Source organism: Medicago sativa, chromosome 8 (assembly GCF_051527215.1).
Source record: "Medicago sativa cultivar Bolivia chromosome 8, Bolivia_mono, whole genome shotgun sequence".
Lineage (NCBI taxonomy): Eukaryota > Viridiplantae > Streptophyta > Magnoliopsida > Fabales > Fabaceae > Medicago > Medicago sativa.
This window is the reverse complement of record NC_140756.1, coordinates 21,679,249-21,705,136: the sequence shown is the minus strand read 5'-3', so window position 1 is coordinate 21,705,136 and position 25,888 is coordinate 21,679,249. Positions and strand designations below refer to the sequence as shown.

The window sequence follows — 25,888 nt, the reverse complement described above, 5'->3', positions numbered from 1 at the left end:
TTACAAGCCATCCTTTGGTGGTGTCTTTTATCAAGTCACACCTCAAGGTGTGATTTTCACTTTTTAGTTATAACTTTGATAAAAGACACCTTCAAAAAAGGTGTCTTCTATCATAACCCATATATATATATATATATATATATATATATATATATATATATATATATATCATAACCAAATTTTAATTAATGAAACGCCTTGATTTCGCTTGCGTAAAAACAAAATAGAACATGAAAAAGCGTACTTGTTAAACTTGAAAACGCAAAAGCAATGATACCAACAGAAAAACATGAAGCATGGCAAATATAAATAAAGAAAATACTAGTGTACTACTCCCTCCTCTATTCCATTTTCAATAACATTAATTACCTTTTCATAGTTATATATTACTTTTATGGTAGAATTGAATACAGTACCAATATATGATGGATAGTATTTTCACTAAAGTGAAGTATCATTCTCTATTTCATCTAAGTCAGTTATAATAAGTAAATTACCTGAAGCTTGAGTACGGTGGTTTTTACAGCAGCAGTATTAGTAAGAACACTACCCTCATCACGATCAGAAAGAAAACGAGAAACCGAACCCAAAATTAAAATCAATAATACTTCAAAAAAAATTATAGCAGAGAAACACGTTAAGAGGCGAATGCAGAGATCGAAACAAGAAACGGCAGGCTCAACCCTAAACGGAGAAGGCTCAGCAGAGTAAGAAAACTCTGGACTCGGTGGCGATGGAACTCTGGAATAACTCCTCCTGGACCATGAAGACGAAGACGAAGACGATGGAGCCCAATAACTCCTGGACGATGAAGACGAAGCAGAAAAACTCGGCGATGGAGCCGAAGAACTCGGCGATGAAGATGATTTAGAGAATGCTCTTCCTCCCATTCTACCTCCAGATGGTGCTGCTAAGGACGTGTTTGGATTGTACGTAGTCAATAGAATTCCTATTAATAATATCATCGCGGCTACGACGGGTTTTCGAAGTGTGTTCCATATTGTGGTTGCAAGAGATTCTAATAGGGGTTTTGGTTTTGGTTTTGGTTTTGAATTGGAATTGTGATTTTGGTTTAAGTGACATTTGAATTTCAATTTAATGGCGGCGTTATTGTGTGATTTTATGTTGTTAGGTATTGATATTGAAGTTGTGAAGGTGTGAGTGCGAGGAAAAGAGAATTGCTTCTTCCACTTCAAATGGAAGGTACAGGGTTCTCGTGACAAAGTTCTGGACATAGTCATGTTTTTTCAATTTTCGAATTGCTGTCACGATGATGGAATTGATGGTAGTATATGGGTAGCACTTGGGTGACATTGTGGTTGGTATTTTATTGACTAACTAGTATAGTGACCCGTGCCAAGCACGGGGAAATAAAAAAAATTTGATTAAATGTATAGATTTTATATTATGTTATCTTAAAGTTATAAGTGTGGTTATAATTTAAATTTGATATGGAAAAAAATATCATCTTAATTTTGTTAATTTTGTATATATTTTGAAATATCTAAACATTGCACATAACGATTAAAGTATTTGGATTTATACTTATACTAATTATTTGTAGTATAAGATGTACTCATTGTTAAACTTAGCATATGCAATATTTTTGCAAAAATACGCCGACGTACTGTATATTATTATTTGTTGACATAATGTATTTTATTAATCATTAAAACTAAAATATTTGTATTTTTTTTTATATAATAGTCAGTGTCAGATGTATACACCTACTCTGTGAATGCAAACGTTAAATTTTTTACGGGTGTGTATAAATATAGTTTGGGCTACAGAAACACCAATTGTTATTTGTTTTTATTTTTTACAAAACAAATGGTCTAATGTAAATATTGTATTTTAGGGTAACAACGATGTAAAAGAAAAAGTTCCGCGTATTGTTATACCTGAAAAGTGCATCAACTAAAAGTCAATAGCAGGAGGATCTGCTTATATAGAAATTGCATGTCCTGTAATGAACAGTCTGCCTTACAAAGAAATTAAAAAAAAAAACGACTTCCAAACAATACGCAACTTTAGTTTCCTAAGTTATAGCAACAGCAATTCTAAAACATAATCAATGATCATACTTTTTGAAAAACTTCGCGATACACAACATTTGTGGTCTCCTTTTCATCCAAAGATGAGCAGCTTCAAACCTTTTCTAGAACTAACTCGAGAGACAGTGTCATAGAGTTGTACATGCGTGAACACGGGCTTAGGAAGATAAACTCTCACTCGAGATAAAGATTAACCCTGACTTTTATTTACTGTCATTGCAAAACAAAGTGTCAATGGAAATTTTGTTTGTGCCTGAATTTGAAGGGTAGTCCTGGATCACTCGGAATAAGATTCATCCCGGGAATGAATACCCTGGTACCTGCCCTTTTTCCTGTAATTACGGTAGCAGCTATCGTGCTCTTCCCTAGATGTGTAACTGTCAGCCTCGTACCATTACACAGTCCATTGGCCTGATCGATGTTTCTCATCAGCATAACTGGACATCCCACCTTTAGTTTCAACCAGTGATTTGGAATTCCAGAGCTCTTAATACCATTAAGAAACTCCGTTGTGAACCACTCGCTTTGGACATCAGAATTTTCACCCGATCGACAAACAGAATCAGAGCTTAAATACTCTTTCTCTTCACCTGGAATCAGTGACATCATATATTCGTTAACATGCTCAACTGAATCAAGCGTTGGTGCGAGTATTCCCCTTTCTTGGAAAAATAGCGGGTCACCAAGGTTATCATTCAAATCGGGATACACAAAGTCTATAAGTGACATCAAAGGATTTGTTGTGTCCGACATGAGCAAATCTTCAGGAATTTCTACCTTCATTTCACCATTCTCATCCGAAGTGTCGTTGTCGTCTCCAATTGAGAGTATCCACTTGCCAAAATTAGCAATTTCTTCCTGCTCCGCAGGTACCGAAGATGCACCCAATCTCATATTAACAGTAAGCCTCAACACATTACAATAAGCTCATATCTTTGATGAATTGATTGTGGCATCAACAATATTCTGCCTCGTTCCTTTTCGGACAACATGCAATATCTGCCTGAAATCACCACCTAAAACTATTGTCATTCCACAAAAAGTCTAACCTCATTTAGGGGATCGTTCTTGGACATGATATCACGCAATGATCGGTCAACTGCCTCAAAACACCATTGGTGCATCATTGGAGCCTCATCCCAAATTATCAACTTTGTAGCACGCACCAGATCTGCTCTAGGACTATCCTTTTCCATCGTAAGCATTCAATACAATTAACCCCTTCGATCTAACAGCAGCCGATAATGTTTTCCATATAAAGGTTTTTCCAATACCACCGTAACCATATAAGAAAAAGAAACCACCGTCGTCAGAACCATAATCTTGTCATGCACACATCTTTGTTCATCAGTCAGCATCAGTAACAGATCAGTGTGTGTCTTTTCCAGATCAACTTTGTTGTAATTTAGCTCATCAACGATAAGCTTGTTTGTGAAAGTTGGCATGTCTGCTGCGTTTGGCATGGGCATAAATTTGAAGTCAGTAAGTGACCGTCTGTTTTCCTGAAGCAGCATTTCAATTTCAATCAAACACAGGTTCTTCATGTCATCGTCACCGATATGCAGATTTTCATATTAAATGTAAAGTCACGAAATTAATATTAACACCTGAAGAAAAATGATAGTAAGAGAATATATGCAATGCAACAGAAAAAAATGATATTAAAGTCACGACTCAATTCTTAATCGAAAAAAGCTTCTCCAGCTTAACTCAAACTAAAAAAATAAGCTTATTTGTAAAGGATTTCCCAAGCCATTATTTATTTAACGCGAAAATAAATAGATATAGGAACTGCTACAAAATGATGTCATGATAGCTCGCTAATCTAGATAACATGAAAAAATAATCAATTAAGGAACAGAAAATGTGATCAAATTAACCAAGATATACATAGTGGAAAAGCTATATATGATAGTTTTATGGCGTTGGCAGTAGGTCCTGCATTAACCTTATGATGTTTGCATTATCTATGGGTGTGTTGGTGTCAATTTTGCGCTGCTACTACGTGATGTAGCCGCTGGCTGGGAGGCTTCTGTGTGTGCATAATTGTTGCTGCGTCCGCTTGGCTTTTTTGTTTTTTAGTTGCAGGTATTTCGGCTTGTTGTAGTGCAGCTGCGATTTTTTAGAGGATCTTTGTGGGCATTAGATTGTTAGACAGGGGTACTCTCGTGTAGGTAGCACCACAGTTTGTCGTGGTACTTTGCTGGGTTTGGTCTTTGATTAAGGCAACCTAGTTTACACCTCGGCCTCATGATTTTTTTGGTGCAGGCGTGTTGCCTTTGTTGGTTCTTGTATTCATCCTCTGTTCATTTCTGCGAGTGCTTGGCGTTTCCTATGCACTCTCAACGAAGAATAATATTTGTCGTCTAAAAAAAATAGTGAAAAGCTCTCTGGTGTGTTTACTTTGTTAGGTAGCCTTGAATTTATTTCTGTTTTACTTAAGTTATTATTTTCCTACGTGTATACACTCGTATTTAAATCCTTTCATTCTATTCTATATATTGCTGTATAAACCCGTTGTCATGAAATAAAAAAATATTTAATAGTGTATTTGTTTATTTTTTTTTAAAGAATATTGTATTTGTTTATTATCACTACTTAAATTGATAAATATATTTATTGAGATAGGCATAAAATACTTTGAGCACGACTATGTTAAACATTTTTCTAAACTGTGCCTTTTTAGCTAGAGAAAAAAAATGCAAAAATTAGATCGTAAAGAAAACAAAAATGGTGCATAGATTTCGTAATAAGTACAATAGACATTACCCTGAATATTCAGATGTTTCCTAAGTTCAAATAAGATACCATTGGACAGTAACTGTCATGTCGCAGCCCATACTATATCAGGGCTCGTCATTGTGCTAGTGGTTAAGAGATGCACAAACAACCAACGCAATTGATGGCCTGATCCTAACTCACCATTTTCCGTGATACCATCTATAAACTCTCTGTCGTCGTCAAGTAATCCCAAAGCAGAGCATGCTTCCTGGAACGTGTCATAGGTATGGCCATTAGTTGTTTTTATGCATCTATATCCCATGCAACCCTTCTGAACAGTCAATAGTATTCTCGTGTAGTACAACTCCCCTATACCAGGCGGCATGTAATGAAGCCTTCCAATTTGATATCCTAGTTTATGTGGCTGCCTCTGTTTGTCTTTCTTCTCATAAGTAAATCTTGTTGGAAATTCAGCACACGTTAGATCGCACGCCTACATACCGACGATTTGCTTCAAACCACGCGAGAAACATGGTAGACGCTTTCTCGTTATACATCACCACATCCTCGATGTCATGATCACCGTCATATAGTACCGATTGTTCATTATGCAAGTGAAACGTTAGTTTGAGAACAGGAGGCCATTTATGGTGTATATCAAAAGCAAATATCCTCTAAACAGCCTTACAAGGTGAAACATAACGACAATCGTAATACTGCTTTATTTCATCAACCGGCTTGGACTTATCACGATTATCACCGTCAACAGACAACTGCATCAATGCCATATCAGGGCCTTTGTTAACGTATTTGAAAAGGTACTTGATGGAGTTGGATTTGTTACAATATTCCACATTTACATGACCTACGTATCTAATGAGAAGATGTGGATTGTATGGAACGACATAGCGATTATCCAATTGGACCCCCTGCTTGTCAACATGTATCCCAAAATCGCGACGTTTGTACCTCGGATAACCCTCGTCGTCTATCATCGTAGTTCCTTTAAAATCCTTCGGATAATATTTCGTACATCTGCCCCTGTCCATGCAAGGCGAGAAGGGACGTGCACCACCACATGGCCCGTGCATCATATAAGAAGAAACAACATCATAAAGTCTTGGATAAAGTGTATTGTCAGGCAGCTCGGATGATATGATCTTATCAATGTCAGCACCCGTCTTCAGTTTGTTCCCTGAACTCAACCACACCAAGATATGAGCATGCGGAAGACCTCTTTTTTGAAACTCGACTGTGTACATGCCTGCCAACAAAACAATAACTGTTAGTACAGTTGGCAATATCAACACAATAGTTCGCACTCGAAAATAACGTGACTATGACCTGTTTATTACTAAGACAAAAATGATGTCATAATTTATTTTAAGACGAAAATGGTGTAATAATTTATTTAAAAAATAAATAAACATCAACAATGTATACCGCATAGTATTACAATGTATACCTGCATAAATTTATTATGCAGACAAAGACGGTGTCATAATATTACAATATATATCTACGTCTACTTTGCCAAACAATTCTTCCTTCTTAAAATCTCACATCAATTTATCCAACTTCATTTTGAACACTCGACAAACAATATCAGGTCTATGAGATGCCTTTAAGTTTCATTCTTTAAGAAAATCTTGAATTTCTCGCCAGTTTGAATTGCACGTGATTGTTACAAACAAATCGGGATATCCATATTTCTTACAAATTGCCATTGCATCCTGACAATTATTAAACATGTAACGCCTGCCACCCGTAAAGGACGGCGGTCACACTATCTTTCATCCAACGTTAGACGCATCAGTTTCACCCCAATCCATTGCCTCGTGCAAACCATTCAGAATGCCGCACCTTATGGTGTTTTGATTTTTTTTCTAATGTACCACAACCGTTGCGATTCAATCATAGTATAGCAATCAACAGCAAATTTTGCAACAATCTCCTCGAGTTAACAACGTTGCCATACTCAACGACCCTGTCTTGCATTCTATATGCAATGCATTCGTGTATGGTAACTATTATCCGTGTCCGCTTCTTATTTCCATGGTCAACAGATCTAATTGGAATATTTGTACTAAAACCATCCTCCTCGCGAGGAAACAACAGAGGATACTGTAAAGGTATGAAATAAGGCTCAGTTTCATACAACCTCTTATACTCCTCGGCTGCATTTCTAGCATCAACATCTCTGCCATTCTCCATATCATTTGAATCACCAATAATTAGAGCAACAACTTCGTCACATGTCAGTAGATTGTGCATCCTCGCGTCCCGTTTATGTCTTCCAAGAAATCTAACCAAAAAGTTTGGTGTTCCGCCCTGTTCCACATGATCCCGCACCTGATGAAATTTATTTGCATATTTATTAAACACGTCAACCATTTCCTTAAGTTCCTCCACCATACCTGTGTTGACTTTATTAACAGAATCACCAGAACTGCAACAATTAAGTATAAGTTAATTTTATTAGTCTATTATAGATAGCTACTGATAAAAAATTAAGAATAAAAAAATACCTGAAAAATAAATGGAATATGAAAGATCGGTGGTGGAACCGAATTAAGATTCAAACTAATCTAATAGTTTGACATCCAAAAATCACTGCGACTATAACTATTTGAAGCTACTTTCTATTGAATGCAGACAAAGTTAACACCAAATCTCCATCATAAATTTGTGTTCTGTTTTCAGTATTTAATATTTGAATTTAAACATATAATTGTGAATTTAATTATAATCAATTAAATCAATAAATTACAATAATTATATTATTAATAGAGAGAGTAAACAACGGGTGGAAAACAAATACGAAATTAGTTTTCCATTCTAAATATTTTTTTTTTATTAATGTGAATTTTTTAAAAAAGAAAAAAATGTTTTTTTAGGGAAAAAAGAAAAAAAATATTGAAAAAGGTTCATAACTTTATGATTTATGTATTTATAACTCTAATTTTAATTATTTGATACATATTATTTAGAAAAATTTGTACAATTTTTTTTCATGCATTCATGTCGCGATATGAAAAATTGTCCTGTCTAATATAATAATTTTGTAAATTTTTTTTTATATCATTTTCTTAAAAATTGTCTCAAATTTTTTAAACATATTCATTCTTGACTCCTACGACCATCCACGTTGGATATTTCCATTTTATGTGTCTTAATGGTACTTGTCACTTCATCTATTGACAAAATAAATACACGTGTTACATGTTTTTTTCTTCTAAAACAACTTGTTTAAAAAATCAATGTTTTGTTGTAGTTGTCTCTAAGTCAAAAAAGAAAATAACCAAAAAAAAAAAGTGATGCATAGTTATAGGTGGATTATAAGATGAAGACTCTATTAAGTCTCTCACTGATGGACCATATAAAAACACCATTAAATTTAATAAATGGGTTTAGATTTATTGAAAATGAAAATGAGAACATCTACATATCTATTAAAAATAAACAAAGCATTTATAACAAAAATGTGTGTTATCTTTAGTGGTTGAAAGCTAAACACTTAGCTTTTGATTTTCATTGCCGGCGGGTGTTTGAACTTTGTTTTCTAGCTAGTGTTTGTTTTGGTTCATATGTATTGTTTTGTTGCTTTTTATTGCCGGTGTTTGGTTTGTAATATAACTTGATATTCTTTTGAGTCTTAGCCTTGCATTTCTTGCCCAAGTTGGAATCTTCTCTTGGTTTAATATATTTCATTTTGCCATATTAAAAAAATATTGTCATGTTTGTAAGATCTAACTCGATTGACAATGTCGTTATATTGTTAGATTGGACACTTTCACTCAGGTAATTTGAACTTCAACCGCACAATTGTGTTTGTTAATTTCAAGTGATACTTTTCATTTTGTCTGCTGACAAAAAAAAAAAAAAACATACATGTGTTACATCTTTTTCTTCCAAACCAAATGGTTTAAATAATCAATACTTTACTTAAGTTATATCTAAGTCCAAAAAGGAAAGGATAAAAAAAAATTCAATGCATAGTTATAGATGCATTTTAAGGCAAAGACTCTCCTGAGAAATTGCAGAGTCTAAGGCGAAGACTCTGCGAAGTTTCTCACCAGTGGACCATGTAAAAAATTCAATTTAATGATCTTTTAGTTGATTTTAATAGTTTAGAGATTAAGTTATTGAAAGAGTGATAGTTTAGGGACTAATTAACTGTTTATTTCTATGAAAATGATCATATACGACCGAGTGAAAATATTCGAAACTTTAACAAAATAATGATTGGTTGAAAGATGCTTCCCAATATTAGTATTATAGCTCAAAGCCATGTCTTGTAATTTATTATTTGATTAGCATACTTGGGGAAAAATCTCTTAGACCATCCACAATGGTGGGTGTTTCACCTATTTAGCACCACATTAAATAGGCACCCCCATTGTGGAGTATAATACATGGGTGCCTATGGAGAAGGGTGGCTATGAAAGCACCCTCTCTCTCTTCATTTTTCATGGGTCCCATTTAATAAATCTTAATGAAATAAATAAATTTTGTTGAAATGTAATGATATAAAATTATTTGTGAGACCTATTTAATAATTTCTTTTAAGGTGCTGGGTTGGAGAAAATTGGTGCTTATTAAGTATTATGGTAAAATGAGTGATGTGGACATACGAATTTAATGTAAGCACCCAATTTAGGGTGCTCTGTTGTGGATGGTCTTAGTTTATTTTGGAATGTCCATTTAGCTTTTTTTTGTTCAACCGATTTGGCTTCGTGGTATATGTGTATGACTTTTGTAGGTTACGACTCCAACCACACCTTGTATTAGGATGATAACTATTTATGTTAATTTTGTTTTGGCTTCTTCTAAAAAAATCATTAGCGACTGATAGAGACAAAAGAGAATAGGACTTTGTATAAATATTTTCGATAAATTGATGAAATTTTTAATTTTTTTTTGTTTGAAAATGAAGAAGTTGTTTTATATCATAAACAAAATCGACTTTTGATATCATTTAATTGTAAAAATGTACGAAGAGGAGACAATTGAAAAACTAACGAAATAGAAAGAAGACAATTAGAGCTGTGATTATTTAATAATTTTCAAATTATTATAGTTATTGGCAAAAAAAAATTACTCTAAATGGATTTTATGAAATCATTCTTCTTTAATCACATCTAAGACCATCCACAATGATGAGTGCTTCACCTATTTAGCACCACATTAAATAAGCACCCCCATTGTGGAGAATAATATATGGGTGGCTATGGAAAATTGTGGCTATGGAAACACCCTCTCTCTCTTCATTTTTGATGAGTCTCATTTAATAAATCTTAATAAAATAAATAAATGTTGTTAAAATGTATTGATATAAAATTATTTGTGGGACCTGTTTAATAATTTATTTTGAGGTGCTGGGTTGGAGAAAAATGATGCTTATTAAGTATTACCGTAAAATGAGTGATGTGGACATATGAAATAAATGTAAGCACCTAATTTATGGTGCTCTGTTGTGGATGGTTTAAGTAAAGTTACATATTTTTTTTACCAAAAGAGAATTAAAGAGAAATTAATTTAAAGTGATATTATGAAATCAATATTCATTAAGTGCATTGATAGAAAATAGTCACATTAGTTTTTTTTTTGAAGGAATAGTCATATTATAGTTAAAATTAAATTAGAAATTTTCTTTTATAAAAAGAATATAATTTTAATTACATTTTTTCAATTTGGATATCAAAAAACATATTCATGTAGACCATTATATTGGATCAGTTTGTTTTTTTCAATATAAACCTAAACGCATATCATTTTATTTTTGGACCGGATGATTTATACCTCAAAACTGATTTAAAACGCACCACAAATACCCTTTACCACACCACAATTTTTTAACTAATTTTTAGCTCTGTATTTTGTCATCTAATCACAAAAGGTAAATGTATATCAACGTTCACTACTCTATTCTATTTCTATAAAAAAAATATTGATCAATTAATTTATTTTCTACATACCACTTATTCAATTTACAAATTGGGAATATTGACAAAAATGTAGGATCTAGACTGCCAAATCATGTTAATGGTTTTCCAGTCTTGGAACTTCTTGTCAAAGAGTTGCGATTAAAAACACCAAAAAAAAAAAAAATCAGTGTAACACCCATACTAGACGTATCTAGAAAGTCTAGCATGTGTATTAGTTTAGTACTGGATACATTAAAAATTTACAACATAAAAGTTCGAATGAATATCATATACAACAAATGCGTTCGTACAATAAGATTATAACTCAACTTTTCTAAAATATAATAAAGACATCCTTGAATATCCATATCCTGCCGCAGCTGATACGAACGAACACTTGCTGAAACATCCATCCGGCTACTAGCTTGCTAATCCATCCTGATATCTGAAACAAATAAGGATTGGGATGAGACATAATGTCTCAGTGAGTTCCACCTAACCCTAGGCTATAGGCAACCACGGGGGAAACCTACAGTCACCACGTGTCTACAATACAACCTGCCGGTTGATTATACGTGTGTGGGGACTTGCTTTCTTAGATGGCGGTGCTTGCTAGGGCCGTCTTAATATTCCTAACTTGTTATAGGCTTCTCTTCTTATACGTGTCATGGCGGTTAAGGGGATCTAAGACCGCATTGCCAAGATACGATCTACGCATCAAGGCCTTCACTTGCTAAATTCATGACACGACTCTAACCGGACGATTAGGGGAAACCTAAGATCGTCGACGGTATGACTCTCTTAACTTGTTTACTTACTTACTTGGATAAGTTATATTAATAAACTTTCTTATTCTTGCCACCGGAGTGACTCTTTCTAGCTTGCTAGCTTTGACTTTCTACTTCTATATTCTTCTAGTTCTTGACAGTCTATGCCAAGGCTCTATGACATAACACACATAAATGTATGATGAATATGCATAGTTAGCTTCATTGATTATGTTAGCGTGTAACAAACAACTTATCTGAGTTCATTTTACGGAATAGTCCCGAGTGGAGTAACCCCGGAAGCTAATCCCTTGCTACCGGTGTAGTGCTTAGCAAGAGCGCACCGGACTCCCTTAGTGAACGTGCGGGTCCCTTACGGCTTACCCCATTCCCCCTTGGAGAACCTTTTGTACCCAACCTTGGAAGGAATACAAAAGACATAACACTCTTTCTTTCTTATAAGTCTTAGTCTTATGCATGAAAATTAACTTAACATGCTAACTCTTTTACCTCGGATCCCTAGACGATCCCACTAGAGGTAACTATATGCTTGCTTAACTTACTTTGTGAATGGATATAAAATCGATTCACGTCTTGCCATACTCGCATGGCACTTGCTTCTATGCGAAGATAATACTCTCATTACCTCGCGTCTATCAAGCATATTACTAATGCAAAGCATTCTTTTCTTTCTAACTATTCTAGTTCTCAATAACTATACCGAGGCTCTAGTTCTTCCCTTTCCTTAAGATTTATCTTGCTACCCGATTCAAACATCATACTCTCGTTTACCATGCCTTACCATACTTGTCAATTACTTGTTTCATTTATAAGAAAGTCTCCTCTTAAAACTTGAACAATTAGGACCTTGGTTTGAGGGGTTTATTTCTCTTAAAAAGACTGCACAAGAAAAACCGCTCGCGAAACGCCGAAACGACCTGAGGCGAGCAAAACAATGGGTTTCCCCACTGTGTAGCTCGCCTAGGCGAGTAAATTGGTGTGGGAGGCGAGCTCTTACTCGCCATGGCGAGTTGGGGGCGAGCAGGACCCCCTGTTCGGCCTCCTAGCTCGCCTCGCGAGCCATTTGCTCGCCGTGGCGAGCTGTGACAGTCCTGCAACCTCAAAATTGATATTTTTGACTTAAAAACCTCAAACCAAGCATCTCCAAGTGCTATGTGACCCTTAGGATCATTAGAAACCTGTAAAAACAGTCCTGGAACAAGTGTGCACAAGTATAGCAAGCATGGTAAGAAAAGGGGCAACTAACTTATACTTTAAAACCCTAAAAATACATATTATCTTTGCAAGATAAATACACAATCCCAAAGGGTGGGAAACTAACTAAGGAACTCACCTAATCAAGTTCTTGAAGCATCATCAAATCCCAAGCTCATCCAAGCCCAAAACCCTAGCTTTTGATCACATGGTTTCTTTGATCATACCTTTCAAAATTCTTGTTCTTTCTTGCAAACTAAGTACCATAATCCTTGCTTGTTCTTCTATACTCCAACCCAAGCTTCTTCCACCAAAACTCTAATTTTCCATAAACTTCTCTTGAGGAGGAAAATTAATGAAAACAATCCATATAATACCTTCTTATCACTTCTTTGATCAAGATGACACCATAACATGTTCTTGCTCAAGCTTCTAACATCATCTTCACTCAAACCATCCAAACCCTAACCCTTGACTTCAAGATGAAATCAACCTCAAAACTTCACTTCAATTCATAATAGTTTCTTTCTTACAAAATTGCTAGCACCCAAGCTTGGTTCATCACTTAACAACTTAAAAGAATTGATCTTATGGAGAGGAAAAGATAAAAGGAGTTTCTAGAGAGGTGAAGGAGAAATTCAAACAAAAACCAAGCCTCCATACTTCTCTTTGACCTTGAGGAAACATAGGTTAAAACCTTACCAATTAAGGAAGAAGATTTGAAAAGGATTGATGGGGAGGAAGAGAGGAAGAGGGCGATGGGGTTAGAGAGAAGGGAGAGCCAAACTCTTTCTCTAACCTAGAGAGAGAAAGAAGATAGAAAAATGGGATATTTTGGGCCACAACCAAATAAATATCCTTAGTGCTAAAGTAACCGAGAAAAGTCCTTTCTTCATTTCATATAAGAGTGATGGGAATTCGAGTTAAAATTAAATTAGATATAACAATTAAGCACAAGGGGCTGCAGATGCTTAGGGGCTATCTATCCTCGTAGGGAGTCTTCTCGGATGTAATTGTCCTTTCCCCCTAGATTCAAAATCACCCTAAGTAGTGCTGCAAATTTATTGTTTGTTTCATCTCCGCGTAGGAAGTCTTTTTGGATGTAATTGTCCTTTCCCCCTAGCATTGATGAATTTGTTTCACTTTAGGTTCAAATTAGGGAGTCACCACCACAATTAGGAAGTTAGGGATTGTCCTTTCCCCCACATGTTGGTGCCATTCTCCCGCCCCATTTAACATTTAACAAATTAATAAGAATATAACAATTAAGAACAATTTGATTAATTTTCCCACACAAAATTATACTACTTTTACTCTTAAGACTTTAAAGGGTCTAAGTTAACACTAAAGATAGAACGTGCTCCTTAAAATACCTATTCATACACTTGCTCAAAGATTGCAACTGGGTGCTTTTCTCATTGGAGATTTTCACAATAAAACAAGATGTGGGTATAGCAAGAACATAAGAAACACAAGAAACCACTTTCATGTACAAGAAACAACCTTTAAAGAAGAGACAAAACAAAAAATTTATGCCATATTTTACATTAAAAACAAGCTACTAATCATGCCTCTTGCTATAAAAACAAAACAAAAGAATAAAGTTCAAGGGAGTTTGGGAACACTACGACTCTAGACACTTTATTAGGCCCCCCCCACACTTGGGGGAAGCATTGTCCTCAATGATTCAAAAAGAGAAAAAAAATAAAAGAAGAAGAAGAAGAAGAAGAAGAAGAAGAAGAAGAAGGAGTAGAAGTAGAAGAAGAGGAGGAAGAAGAAAGAGTAAAGGAAAAGGAAAGCTCACAATTTTATTGAAGTTCATAAAGTAGACCTTTGGAGGTGAAGGTGTTGTATCATGTTGTGGAGCATTTGATTGTTTTCTTCATTTATTCGATTGCTCCTTTGGACATTGTTCCTTTCAACACCTTATCTTTGTTGCTCGGTGCTTATTCTTTGAACTTTGGTTTGCATCCATGCCCGCCGTTCATCATTATAGCTTCCACCGGCTTCTTGTTCATGGTGTAAGTTTGCACCTACCTCTTCTTCATTACCATCATCATCACGATCATTATGTACCTGTGGGTTAGTACCAACATAAAGCAAATTTTCCTCCACCTCCGGATTAGTTATGTCCGGATTAGGTAGAATAATCAAACAATAAGCTCTAATAATTCTCCATTCATATTGGTAATTGTGAGTAGGTTCATGGGTTCTGAGGACAAAGTATTGATAGTATATAAGTCTAGACAAAAGTTTCCCTCTATCCTCTTGATCCCTTGATTCACACTCACCCCAAACTTTCTAACAAGCAAAGTGATGATTCCACCTACCATTATATCACCCTTATCATTCGGTTTCTTTTTAACAATTGAAACAAGATAATCAAGCAAATAATAGTAAATGTTAATATGATGGTTAAAAAGCATATTCCACAATATAAACAACTCATTAATCCTCATCATTCCTACCTCTTTCCTACTCTATTATGCATCCATGCCCATCTTTGATTTTCATCGAGCTTACCGGTTTCATAGTCATGGTGCTCTTCCTCTTGGTGCAATTAGCACCTTCTCCTACATCATGGTGCAAGTTAGCATCGTCTCCCTCATTATCATCTTGCTCACTAAGAACCTGCACATCATCAACATACAACAAATTTGCTTCCACCTCGGTGCTAGTCCGAGATGGGTTAGGAAGTAAAAACATGATAGGCACATTAAACTTGAGTTGGTGATGGAGTGGTGGACGAGGTTTGATGAAATTTATAGCAATGAGGGTGTCTATTGTTTCCCTAAATTTGTTTGATCCCCTCATCCTCACCAATGCAAAAATGCCTACCTATGTATGTAATGATGCCACCCACCACTATGTCTCCCTTACCGGCTGATCTAGTACCTACAAAGTCTAGGTAATCAATCAAATAGAAACAAGTGTTGACGGGGTGGTTTGTAGAGCATTGCCCACAACATGAACAGCTCATCGGCTCTAGTGTTTCCTAGCTCGGTTCTACCCCAAATAGTGCAAGCCATTACCCTTTGAAGGTACCTAAGTACAGGGTTGTGAATGTTGCTAGCTTTATTGGCTCTAGTGACAAAGGAGCTAAGGTCGGTGATACATTCCTAAAAGACAACGGGTTGATAGTCAACCGTCTTAAGGCTAGGATCTCAAGAATCATGGATATACCCCTCGTTTGCAAAACCTAAGGCATCACAAAAGTGCTGAAGAGACATATCATAATCAATATTCATTAGCCTAAAAGAAACTCTATGGTTAGGGTTATCATAATTCAACCTGTCTTTAGTAAAAACAATGGAACTCAAAAATTCATAGGTGAAATTTTCATAATCCCTCATAGGTTCTAACATATCCGTCCAACCTAGCCTTCCTATCAACCTATAGGCATCATTTCTAAGCTCTAGCATATTCAAAGTATGAGAATCATGATATCGAGAAGGATGCAAGGGTTTAAAGATTAGAATTTTATACCTATCCCTTTGTGAGTTGTCCTTAAACTTGATCCCATGATTCTTGATTTGTGCTTGCTTCTTTGAGGGAGGTCCTCCTTGAGACCTTGCTGGTTCCTTACCACTTCTTCTTGAAGCCATTAGACCTTGACCTTGGGTTGACTTGAATGTTTAGGGTTTTGGTGAATTATTGGTTTGGGTGGATGAAAGTTGTTCTTGATGGGAGGGTTTGGTTTAGGATGAAGTTTAGAATTGTTTGGTGAAATAATTGAGTGGATTGGTGAAGATTTGATGGAGATATGAAGGTTTGAGGTTTGAAGGTTATGGAGGTTTAGAGAGAGATTTAGGAGATGAAAGAGGTTTGTGTTAGAGGATGAATGGAGAAGAAGAGAAAAATTGGGTTTATAGAAGGCTAGAGGTCGGGCACGGCCGTGCCACCCTTGGCACGGGCCGTGCCAACTTTCTGTGGGTTTTGGCCAATTTTGCTTCAAAAACACTGGCACGGCCGTGCCAACCTTAGCACGGGCCGTGCCAACCTTCTGGTCAGGGGGCTTCAAAATTTTCAGTTTTTCTTGAATCATACTTGAACAATTACCTACAAAACAACTTAAAACAAAGAAAAACAAACAAAACAAAACAATTAAATGCGTGGGTTGCCTCCCACGAAGCGCTCTTTTATTGTCATTAGCTTGACGGTCAATAGGTTTCTCTATCCTATACCTAATCTCTCACTAAGGGACAATGGCATCAAACTAATATTCTCCCCCAAATCACATGTTGTTCTTTCTATAGTCTTGGATCCTATGTCACATGGTATGGGAAAACTCTCGGGATCCTTAAGTTTAGATGACAATTTGCTTTGAATGATTGCAATAGATTTCCTAAACTGCTCATCTAACTTGGACTCATCAAACCCTTGTGGGAAATGAATTTTTGGCTCATATGGTGGTGATATGTGAGGCTTTCCACTTTCTACTACAACTTTCTCACTTTGTGGCTTTTCACTCTCTACCTCAACCTCAATTTTCTTGGTTTCCACAACGGGGTCTTCTAATTGCTTACCATCCCTAGGTGTAATAGCATTTATTGGGCTTTTGGGGTTGGTTTCAGTTTGACTCGGGAAGACTCCGGAGGGTTGTGGGTAAGAGGTTACTTGTTGGGCTACTTGAGGGATTTGAGTCTCAAGCATTTTGTTGTGAGTAGAAAGAGAATCCACATTTGCGGAAAGCCTATTGAGAGAGTCATTCAAAATTCCAGCTTTGACTTTAAACTCTTGGTTATGCCTAATGTTATCTAATTCAAAATTTTCTATCAAAAGTTCCAAGTCGGATTTTTGAGAGACTCTTTGGTTGTTTGCAAAACTGGGTGGTGATATTTGTTGTCCAAAAAGATTTTGAGGGGTTTGAAAAAAATTTTGACTATTCCTAAACCCATAGTTTACCTGCTCGGGACTTCTAACAACACTACCTAGTTGACATTCAACACCAGTGTGACCAAAAATTTCATAAGCTTTACAAGGCGGTGAAAGGGGAGAAAAGGTCCATTGATAAAGGTTTTGAGCCATGCCTGAAATCAAAACAGTTAGAGATAGAATAGAAAAAGAGAAAGAGAGAGAGAGATAGAGAGAGAGAGAGAGAGAGAGAAAGATATTTTTTTTTTTTTTTATAAATATATATATATTTGAAACAAATATAAAACGAAAATAGAATAAAGTAAAGATTTTTTTTTTTTTTTAGTCTAATCACTATTAAAAAGTTAATCAAATTACAACAACTCCCCGGCAACGGCGCCAAAAACTTGATAGAGCCAAACCGCAAGCGCACGGCCTATCGAAGTAATAGTAGTAAGTAGAGTATCGTTCCGCTAGGGAGTTGTGAATCCAATTAGCTTTTAGAGAATGATTAGAAGAGAAGAAAGATTATGAAATAGGGGGTTAATTGCTGAAGATAAATAACAATAATAATAAAAGAGCCTTGGGATTATTGGTTTATCATAATAACAAACCCTTCACTAAACAAGACTTAAACATCTAATTTCATGGTTTACACCTTAATTTCTAAAGACCGGTTTCCCTTAGCCCCTCACCTTTCCGATGAAAGTCCGGTGAGAGTTTACTTCTAGTAACCAAGCCTATTTCGCTGACATGATTACTAGAAGCATAGAGGATTGAAACTACTCTTTGTCTCAATAATTGCAAAGACTATTTCACTGTTTTGCAATTATTGTCTAGGTTCACTTGTTCCAACATCAAGACTCCGCTCTCGCTTTATGAATTGATGTTTGGGATGATGGATTAACGATTATCAAACCCTCCGCTTTCGCTTCCACAGTTTGATAATTGTTAATCCACGTTAAGACGGTGAATCTAGATTAGAAATTAGGGTTACATAGAAATTAGGGTTTAAGCTTGGTTTGTTTAGGATTATGTCATTAGACTTACCAACAATCCCAAGACAAAGAAGTGTCTACTCACTAACGTTCATTGTAGACATAGGGGAAGAAGAGAGAAAGCAATAAAGTAAAACAACAATAATATAAAAGTGAACTTTTATTCTGAGAACAAAAGATGAATGTTTATGATGGAGTGCTACTCTATTTATAGCTTTACAATTGACTTAGAAACTAAGCTACTATAAGGGCAAAACAGTAAAGCTGCAACGGAGTAACTTGGGCTTGAAGAAAAGCAGCAAAAGTGGTCCTGGAGGGTGGCACGGCCGTGCCACATGTTGGCACGGGCCGTGCCAAGCTTCTGACTTGGTAGAGACATATTTTTGTCTCGTATCTTCGTATTCTTGTACTGTATTTGCTCCAGTCCTCTTTCTTTTGCTCCAAGACACCTTCCACCATATATTCGTTCCTAAAATATAATAAAAGACAATTTAAAGTAAAATATTCTAAAAGGAAATAAAATGCAATAAAATCAAATCAAATCTTAAATAAAACTAAACTAAATAAAGCAATAAAATAGACTATCTATGACTCATCAAACTCCCCCACACTTGAATCTTTGCTTGTCCTCAAGCAAAAGGCAACAGACATAGCAGCAACAAAAGATTTGATTATGGCAATATTAAGAACAAATGTCTCAAAAGAAAGGCTTTGCTTCAAGTACACTAATTACAACTTCAAACACTTCTCATGAACCTATTCTACCCAACATCAAGTCTCAAGTGAGTGTGTGTGTGCAGTCCAACCCTTTTCTTGCTCCTGTATAAGACAGATATTATGAGGAATAGGTTCTATCCTTAGTGCTAAAGTAACCGAGAAAAGTCCTTTCTTCATTTCATATAAGAGTGATGGGAATTCGAGTTAAAATTAAATTAGATATAACAATTAAGCACAAGGGGCTGCAGATGCTTAGGGGCTATCTATCCTCGTAGGGAGTCTTCTCGGATGTAATTGTCCTTTCCCCCTAGATTCAAAATCACCCTAAGTAGTGCTGCAAATTTATTGTTTGTTTCATCTCCGCGTAGGAAGTCTTTTTGGATGTAATTGTCCTTTCCCCCTAGCATTGATGAATTTGTTTCACTTTAGGTTCAAATTAGGGAGTCACCACCACAATTAGGAAGTTAGGGATTGTCCTTTCCCCCACATGTTGGTGCCATTCTCCCGCCCCATTTAACATTTAACAAATTAATAAGAATATAACAATTAAGAACAATTTGATTAATTTTCCCACACAAACTTATACTACTTTTACTCTTAAGACTTTAAAGGGTCTAAGTTAACACTAAAGATAGAACGTGCTCCTTAAAATACCTATTCATACACTTGCTCAAAGATTGCAACTGGGTGCTTTTCTCATTGGAGATTTTCACAATAAAACAAGATGTGGGTATAGCAAGAACATAAGAAACACAAGAAACCACTTTCATGTACAAGAAACAACCTTTAAAGAAGAGACAAAACAAAAAATTTATGCCATATTTTACATTAAAAACAAGCTACTAATCATGCCTCTTGCTATAAAAACAAAACAAAAGAATAAAGTTCAAGGGAGTTTGGGAACACTACGACTCTAGACACTTTATTAGGCCCCCCCCCACACTTGGGGGAAGCATTGTCCTCAATGATTCAAAAAGAGAAAAAAAATAAAAGAAGAAGAAGAAGAAGAAGAAGAAGAAGAAGAAGAAGGAGTAGAAGTAGAAGAAGAGGAGGAAGAAGAAAGAGTAAAGGAAAAGGAAAGCTCACAATTTTATTGAAGTTCATAAAGTAGACCTTTGGAGGTGAAGGTGTTGTATCATGTTGTGGAGCATTTGATTGTTTTCTTCATTTATTCGATTGCTCCTTTGGACATTGTTCCTTTCAACACCTTATCTTTGTTGCTCGGTGCTTATTCTTTGAACTTTGGTTTGCATCCATGCCCGCCGTTCATCATTATAGCTTCCACCGGCTTCTTGTTCATGGTGTAAGTTTGCACCTACCTCTTCTTCATTACCATCATCATCACGATCATTATGTACCTGTGGGTTAGTACCAACATAAAGCAAATTTTCCTCCACCTCCGGATTAGTTATGTCCGGATTAGGTAGAATAATCAAACAATAAGCTCTAATAATTCTCCATTCATATTGGTAATTGTGAGTAGGTTCATGGGTTCTGAGGACAAAGTATTGATAGTATATAAGTCTAGACAAAAGTTTCCCTCTATCCTCTTGATCCCTTGATTCACACTCACCCCAAACTTTCTAACAAGCAAAGTGATGATTCCACCTACCATTATATCACCCTTATCATTCGGTTTCTTTTTAACAATTGAAACAAGATAATCAAGCAAATAATAGTAAATGTTAATATGATGGTTAAAAAGCATATTCCACAATATAAACAACTCATTAATCCTCATCATTCCTACCTCTTTCCTACTCTATTATGCATCCATGCCCATCTTTGATTTTCATCGAGCTTACCGGTTTCATAGTCATGGTGCTCTTCCTCTTGGTGCAATTAGCACCTTCTCCTACATCATGGTGCAAGTTAGCATCGTCTCCCTCATTATCATCTTGCTCACTAAGAACCTGCACATCATCAACATACAACAAATTTGCTTCCACCTCGGTGCTAGTCCGAGATGGGTTAGGAAGTAAAAACATGATAGGCACATTAAACTTGAGTTGGTGATGGAGTGGTGGACGAGGTTTGATGAAATTTATAGCAATGAGGGTGTCTATTGTTTCCCTAAATTTGTTTGATCCCCTCATCCTCACCAATGCAAAAATGCCTACCTATGTATGTAATGATGCCACCCACCACTATGTCTCCCTTACCGGCTGATCTAGTACCTACAAAGTCTAGGTAATCAATCAAATAGAAACAAGTGTTGACGGGGTGGTTTGTAGAGCATTGCCCACAACATGAACAGCTCATCGGCTCTAGTGTTTCCTAGCTCGGTTCTACCCCAAATAGTGCAAGCCATTACCCTTTGAAGGTACCTAAGTACAGGGTTGTGAATGTTGCTAGCTTTATTGGCTCTAGTGACAAAGGAGCTAAGGTCGGTGATACATTCCTAAAAGACAACGGGTTGATAGTCAACCGTCTTAAGGCTAGGATCTCAAGAATCATGGATATACCCCTCGTTTGCAAAACCTAAGGCATCACAAAAGTGCTGAAGAGACATATCATAATCAATATTCATTAGCCTAAAAGAAACTCTATGGTTAGGGTTATCATAATTCAACCTGTCTTTAGTAAAAACAATGGAACTCAAAAATTCATAGGTGAAATTCTCATAATCCCTCATAGGTTCTAACATATCCGTCCAACCTAGCCTTCCTATCAACCTATAGGCATCATTTCTAAGCTCTAGCATATTCAAAGTATGAGAATCATGATATCGAGAAGGATGCAAGGGTTTAAAGATTAGAATTTTATACCTATCCCTTTGTGAGTTGTCCTTAAACTTGATCCCATGATTCTTGATTTGTGCTTGCTTCTTTGAGGGAGGTCCTCCTTGAGACCTTGCTGGTTCCTTACCACTTCTTCTTGAAGCCATTAGACCTTGACCTTGGGTTGACTTGAATGTTTAGGGTTTTGGTGAATTATTGGTTTGGGTGGATGAAAGTTGTTCTTGATGGGAGGGTTTGGTTTAGGATGAAGTTTAGAATTGTTTGGTGAAATAATTGAGTGGATTGGTGAAGATTTGATGGAGATATGAAGGTTTGAGGTTTGAAGGTTATGGAGGTTTAGAGAGAGATTTAGGAGATGAAAGAGGTTTGTGTTAGAGGATGAATGGAGAAGAAGAGAAAAATTGGGTTTATAGAAGGCTAGAGGTCGGGCACGGCCGTGCCACCCTTGGCACGGGCCGTGCCAACTTTCTGTGGGTTTTGGCCAATTTTGCTTCAAAAACACTGGCACGGCCGTGCCAACCTTAGCACGGGCCGTGCCAACCTTCTGGTCAGGGGGCTTCAAAATTTTCAGTTTTTCTTGAATCATACTTGAACAATTACCTACAAAACAACTTAAAACAAAGAAAAACAAACAAAACAAAACAATTAAATGTGTGGGTTGCCTCCCACGAAGCGCTCTTTTATTGTCATTAGCTTGACGGTCAATAGGTTTCTCTATCCTATACCTAATCTCTCACTAAGGGACAATGGCATCAAACTAATATTCTCCCCCAAATCACATGTTGTTCTTTCTATAGTCTTGGATCCTATGTCACATGGTATGGGAAAACTCTCGGGATCCTTAAGTTTAGATGACAATTTGCTTTGAATGATTGCAATAGATTTCCTAAACTGCTCATCTAACTTGGACTCATCAAACCCTTGTGGGAAATGAATTTTTGGCTCATATGGTGGTGATATGTGAGGCTTTCCACTTTCTACTACAACTTTCTCACTTTGTGGCTTTTCACTCTCTACCTCAACCTCAATTTTCTTGGTTTCCACAACGGGGTCTTCTAATTGCTTACCATCCCTAGGTGTAATAGCATTTATTGGGCTTTTGGGGTTGGTTTCAGTTTGACTCGGGAAGACTCCGGAGGGTTGTGGGTAAGAGGTTACTTGTTGGGCTACTTGAGGGATTTGAGTCTCAAGCATTTTGTTGTGAGTAGAAAGAGAATCCACATTTGCGGAAAGCCTATTGAGAGAGTCATTCAAAATTCCAGCTTTGACTTTAAACTCTTGGTTATGCCTAATGTTATCTAATTCAAAATTTTCTATCAAAAGTTCCAAGTCGGATTTTTGAGAGACTCTTTGGTTGTTTGCAAAACTGGGTGGTGATATTTGTTGTCCAAAAAGATTTTGAGGGGTTTGAAAAAAATTTTGACTATTCCTAAACCCATAGTTTACCTGCTCGGGACTTCTAACAACACTACCTAGTTGACATTCAACACCAGTGTGACCAAAAATTTCATAAGCTTTACAAGGCGGTGAAAGGGGAGAAAAGGTCCATTGATAAAGGTTTTGAGCCATGCCTGAAATCAAAACAGTTAGAGATAGAATAGAAAAAGAGAAAGAGAGAGAGAGATAGAGAGAGAGAGAGAGAGAGAGAAAGATATTTTTTTTTTTTTTATAAATATATATATATTTGAAACAAATATAAAACGAAAATAGAATAAAGTAAAGATTTTTTTTTTTTTTTAGTCTAATCACTATTAAAAAGTTAATCAAATTACAACAACTCCCCGGCAACGGCGCCAAAAACTTGATAGAGCCAAACCGCAAGCGCACGGCCTATCGAAGTAATAGTAGTAAGTAGAGTATCGTTCCGCTAGGGAGTTGTGAATCCAATTAGCTTTTAGAGAATGATTAGAAGAGAAGAAAGATTATGAAATAGGGGGTTAATTGCTGAAGATAAATAACAATAATAATAAAAGAGCCTTGGGATTATTGGTTTATCATAATAACAAACCCTTCACTAAACAAGACTTAAACATCTAATTTCATGGTTTACACCTTAATTTCTAAAGACCGGTTTCCCTTAGCCCCTCACCTTTCCGATGAAAGTCCGGTGAGAGTTTACTTCTAGTAACCAAGCCTATTTCGCTGACATGATTACTAGAAGATGCATAGAGGATTGAAACTACTCTTTGTCTCAATAATTGCAAAGACTATTTCACTGTTTTGCAATTATTGTCTAGGTTCACTTGTTCCAACATCAAGACTCCGCTCTCGCTTTATGAATTGATGTTTGGGATGATGGATTAACGATTATCAAACCCTCCGCTTTCGCTTCCACAGTTTGATAATTGTTAATCCACGTTAAGACGGTGAATCTAGATTAGAAATTAGGGTTACATAGAAATTAGGGTTTAAGCTTGGTTTGTTTAGGATTATGTCATTAGACTTACCAACAATCCCAAGACAAAGAAGTGTCTACTCACTAACGTTCATTGTAGACATAGGGGAAGAAGAGAGAAAGCAATAAAGTAAAACAACAATAATATAAAAGTGAACTTTTATTCTGAGAACAAAAGATGAATGTTTATGATGGAGTGCTACTCTATTTATAGCTTTACAATTGACTTAGAAACTAAGCTACTATAAGGGCAAAACAGTAAAGCTGCAACGGAGTAACTTGGGCTTGAAGAAAAGCAGCAAAAGTGGTCCTGGAGGGTGGCACGGCCGTGCCACATGTTGGCACGGGCCGTGCCAAGCTTCTGACTTGGTAGAGACATATTTTTGTCTCGTATCTTCGTATTCTTGTACTGTATTTGCTCCAGTCCTCTTTCTTTTGCTCCAAGACACCTTCCACCATATATTCGTTCCTAAAATATAATAAAAGACAATTTAAAGTAAAATATTCTAAAAGGAAATAAAATGCAATAAAATCAAATCAAATCTTAAATAAAACTAAACTAAATAAAGCAATAAAATAGACTATCTATGACTCATCAATATCTCTTACTTACGTTACTTATCTTGACGATTATACAAATCTCTTAGCTCTTCCAAGCTCTTCAAAAAAAACTTTCTAACCTGACATGAAGAAGCGAAACCCATTACGTCGATTCATCTGACAATCTAATTACCAGTCTTGCGGATTACATACTCTTAAAATCTTCTACTAAATCCCTTTTGCACTTACACTTGAACTCTTTAAGCAAAAATCCATAAATCTCGTACGATATTGATATCGTAAGGACTTTGCCGTTTCCTCTTAAAATCTTATCTCCATAGCTTTCTCTTTCCTTCAAGTACCGCTTCTTGTTAGTTAATAACGATACTGATTCTAGCATTTTGCTTCAAAAAAAAAAAAATTCTAAACTTTGGTACATAGGTCTTTGGAACGAACATTTACTTGACTAAAAGAAAATCTCATTTTGTAACCAAATTTGTAATGGTACCTCAGAACCACATGACGAGTCTCTAAATTTTTATTAAAAAGGTTTTACAACTCGCCCCAAACTTGTCTATATCAAGTTGGTCCTGAAGTCTGTACGTCTTAAGTGAGCTTGCTCACTTACGGCGCAACTCATCGGTTTCATCAATGTTTAATATCATATTTTTAAAACAATTTCGTTCCCAAGTTCCTTGATACCAATCTTAACTTTATGAAAATTACAACCATAGCTCGTCGCTATTCTAGAAAGTATCGTTATCATTTAACAAGTTTGATATAGGAGGGTATGTACTTCATCGTGAAAACCTCATGTATCTTATTCCATTATCACAGCACATGCTCTTTCCGGACTAGCCAATAGCTCATCTACACATTTAACACCACCAGATAGGCAATCCGATTACTTTCTTTGTGATAACTCTAGTCTTTCTCATCTTACTTAAGCAAAGATACTC

General features: G+C 36.1%; 1 pseudogene; it reads right to left on the bottom strand.

The window, feature by feature from the left end:
- Positions 1–2,078: 2,078 nt before the first annotated feature.
- LOC146897801 (uncharacterized) lies at positions 2,079–25,329 on the bottom strand (annotated as a pseudogene).
- Between the last annotated feature and the right edge of the window lie 559 nt (positions 25,330–25,888).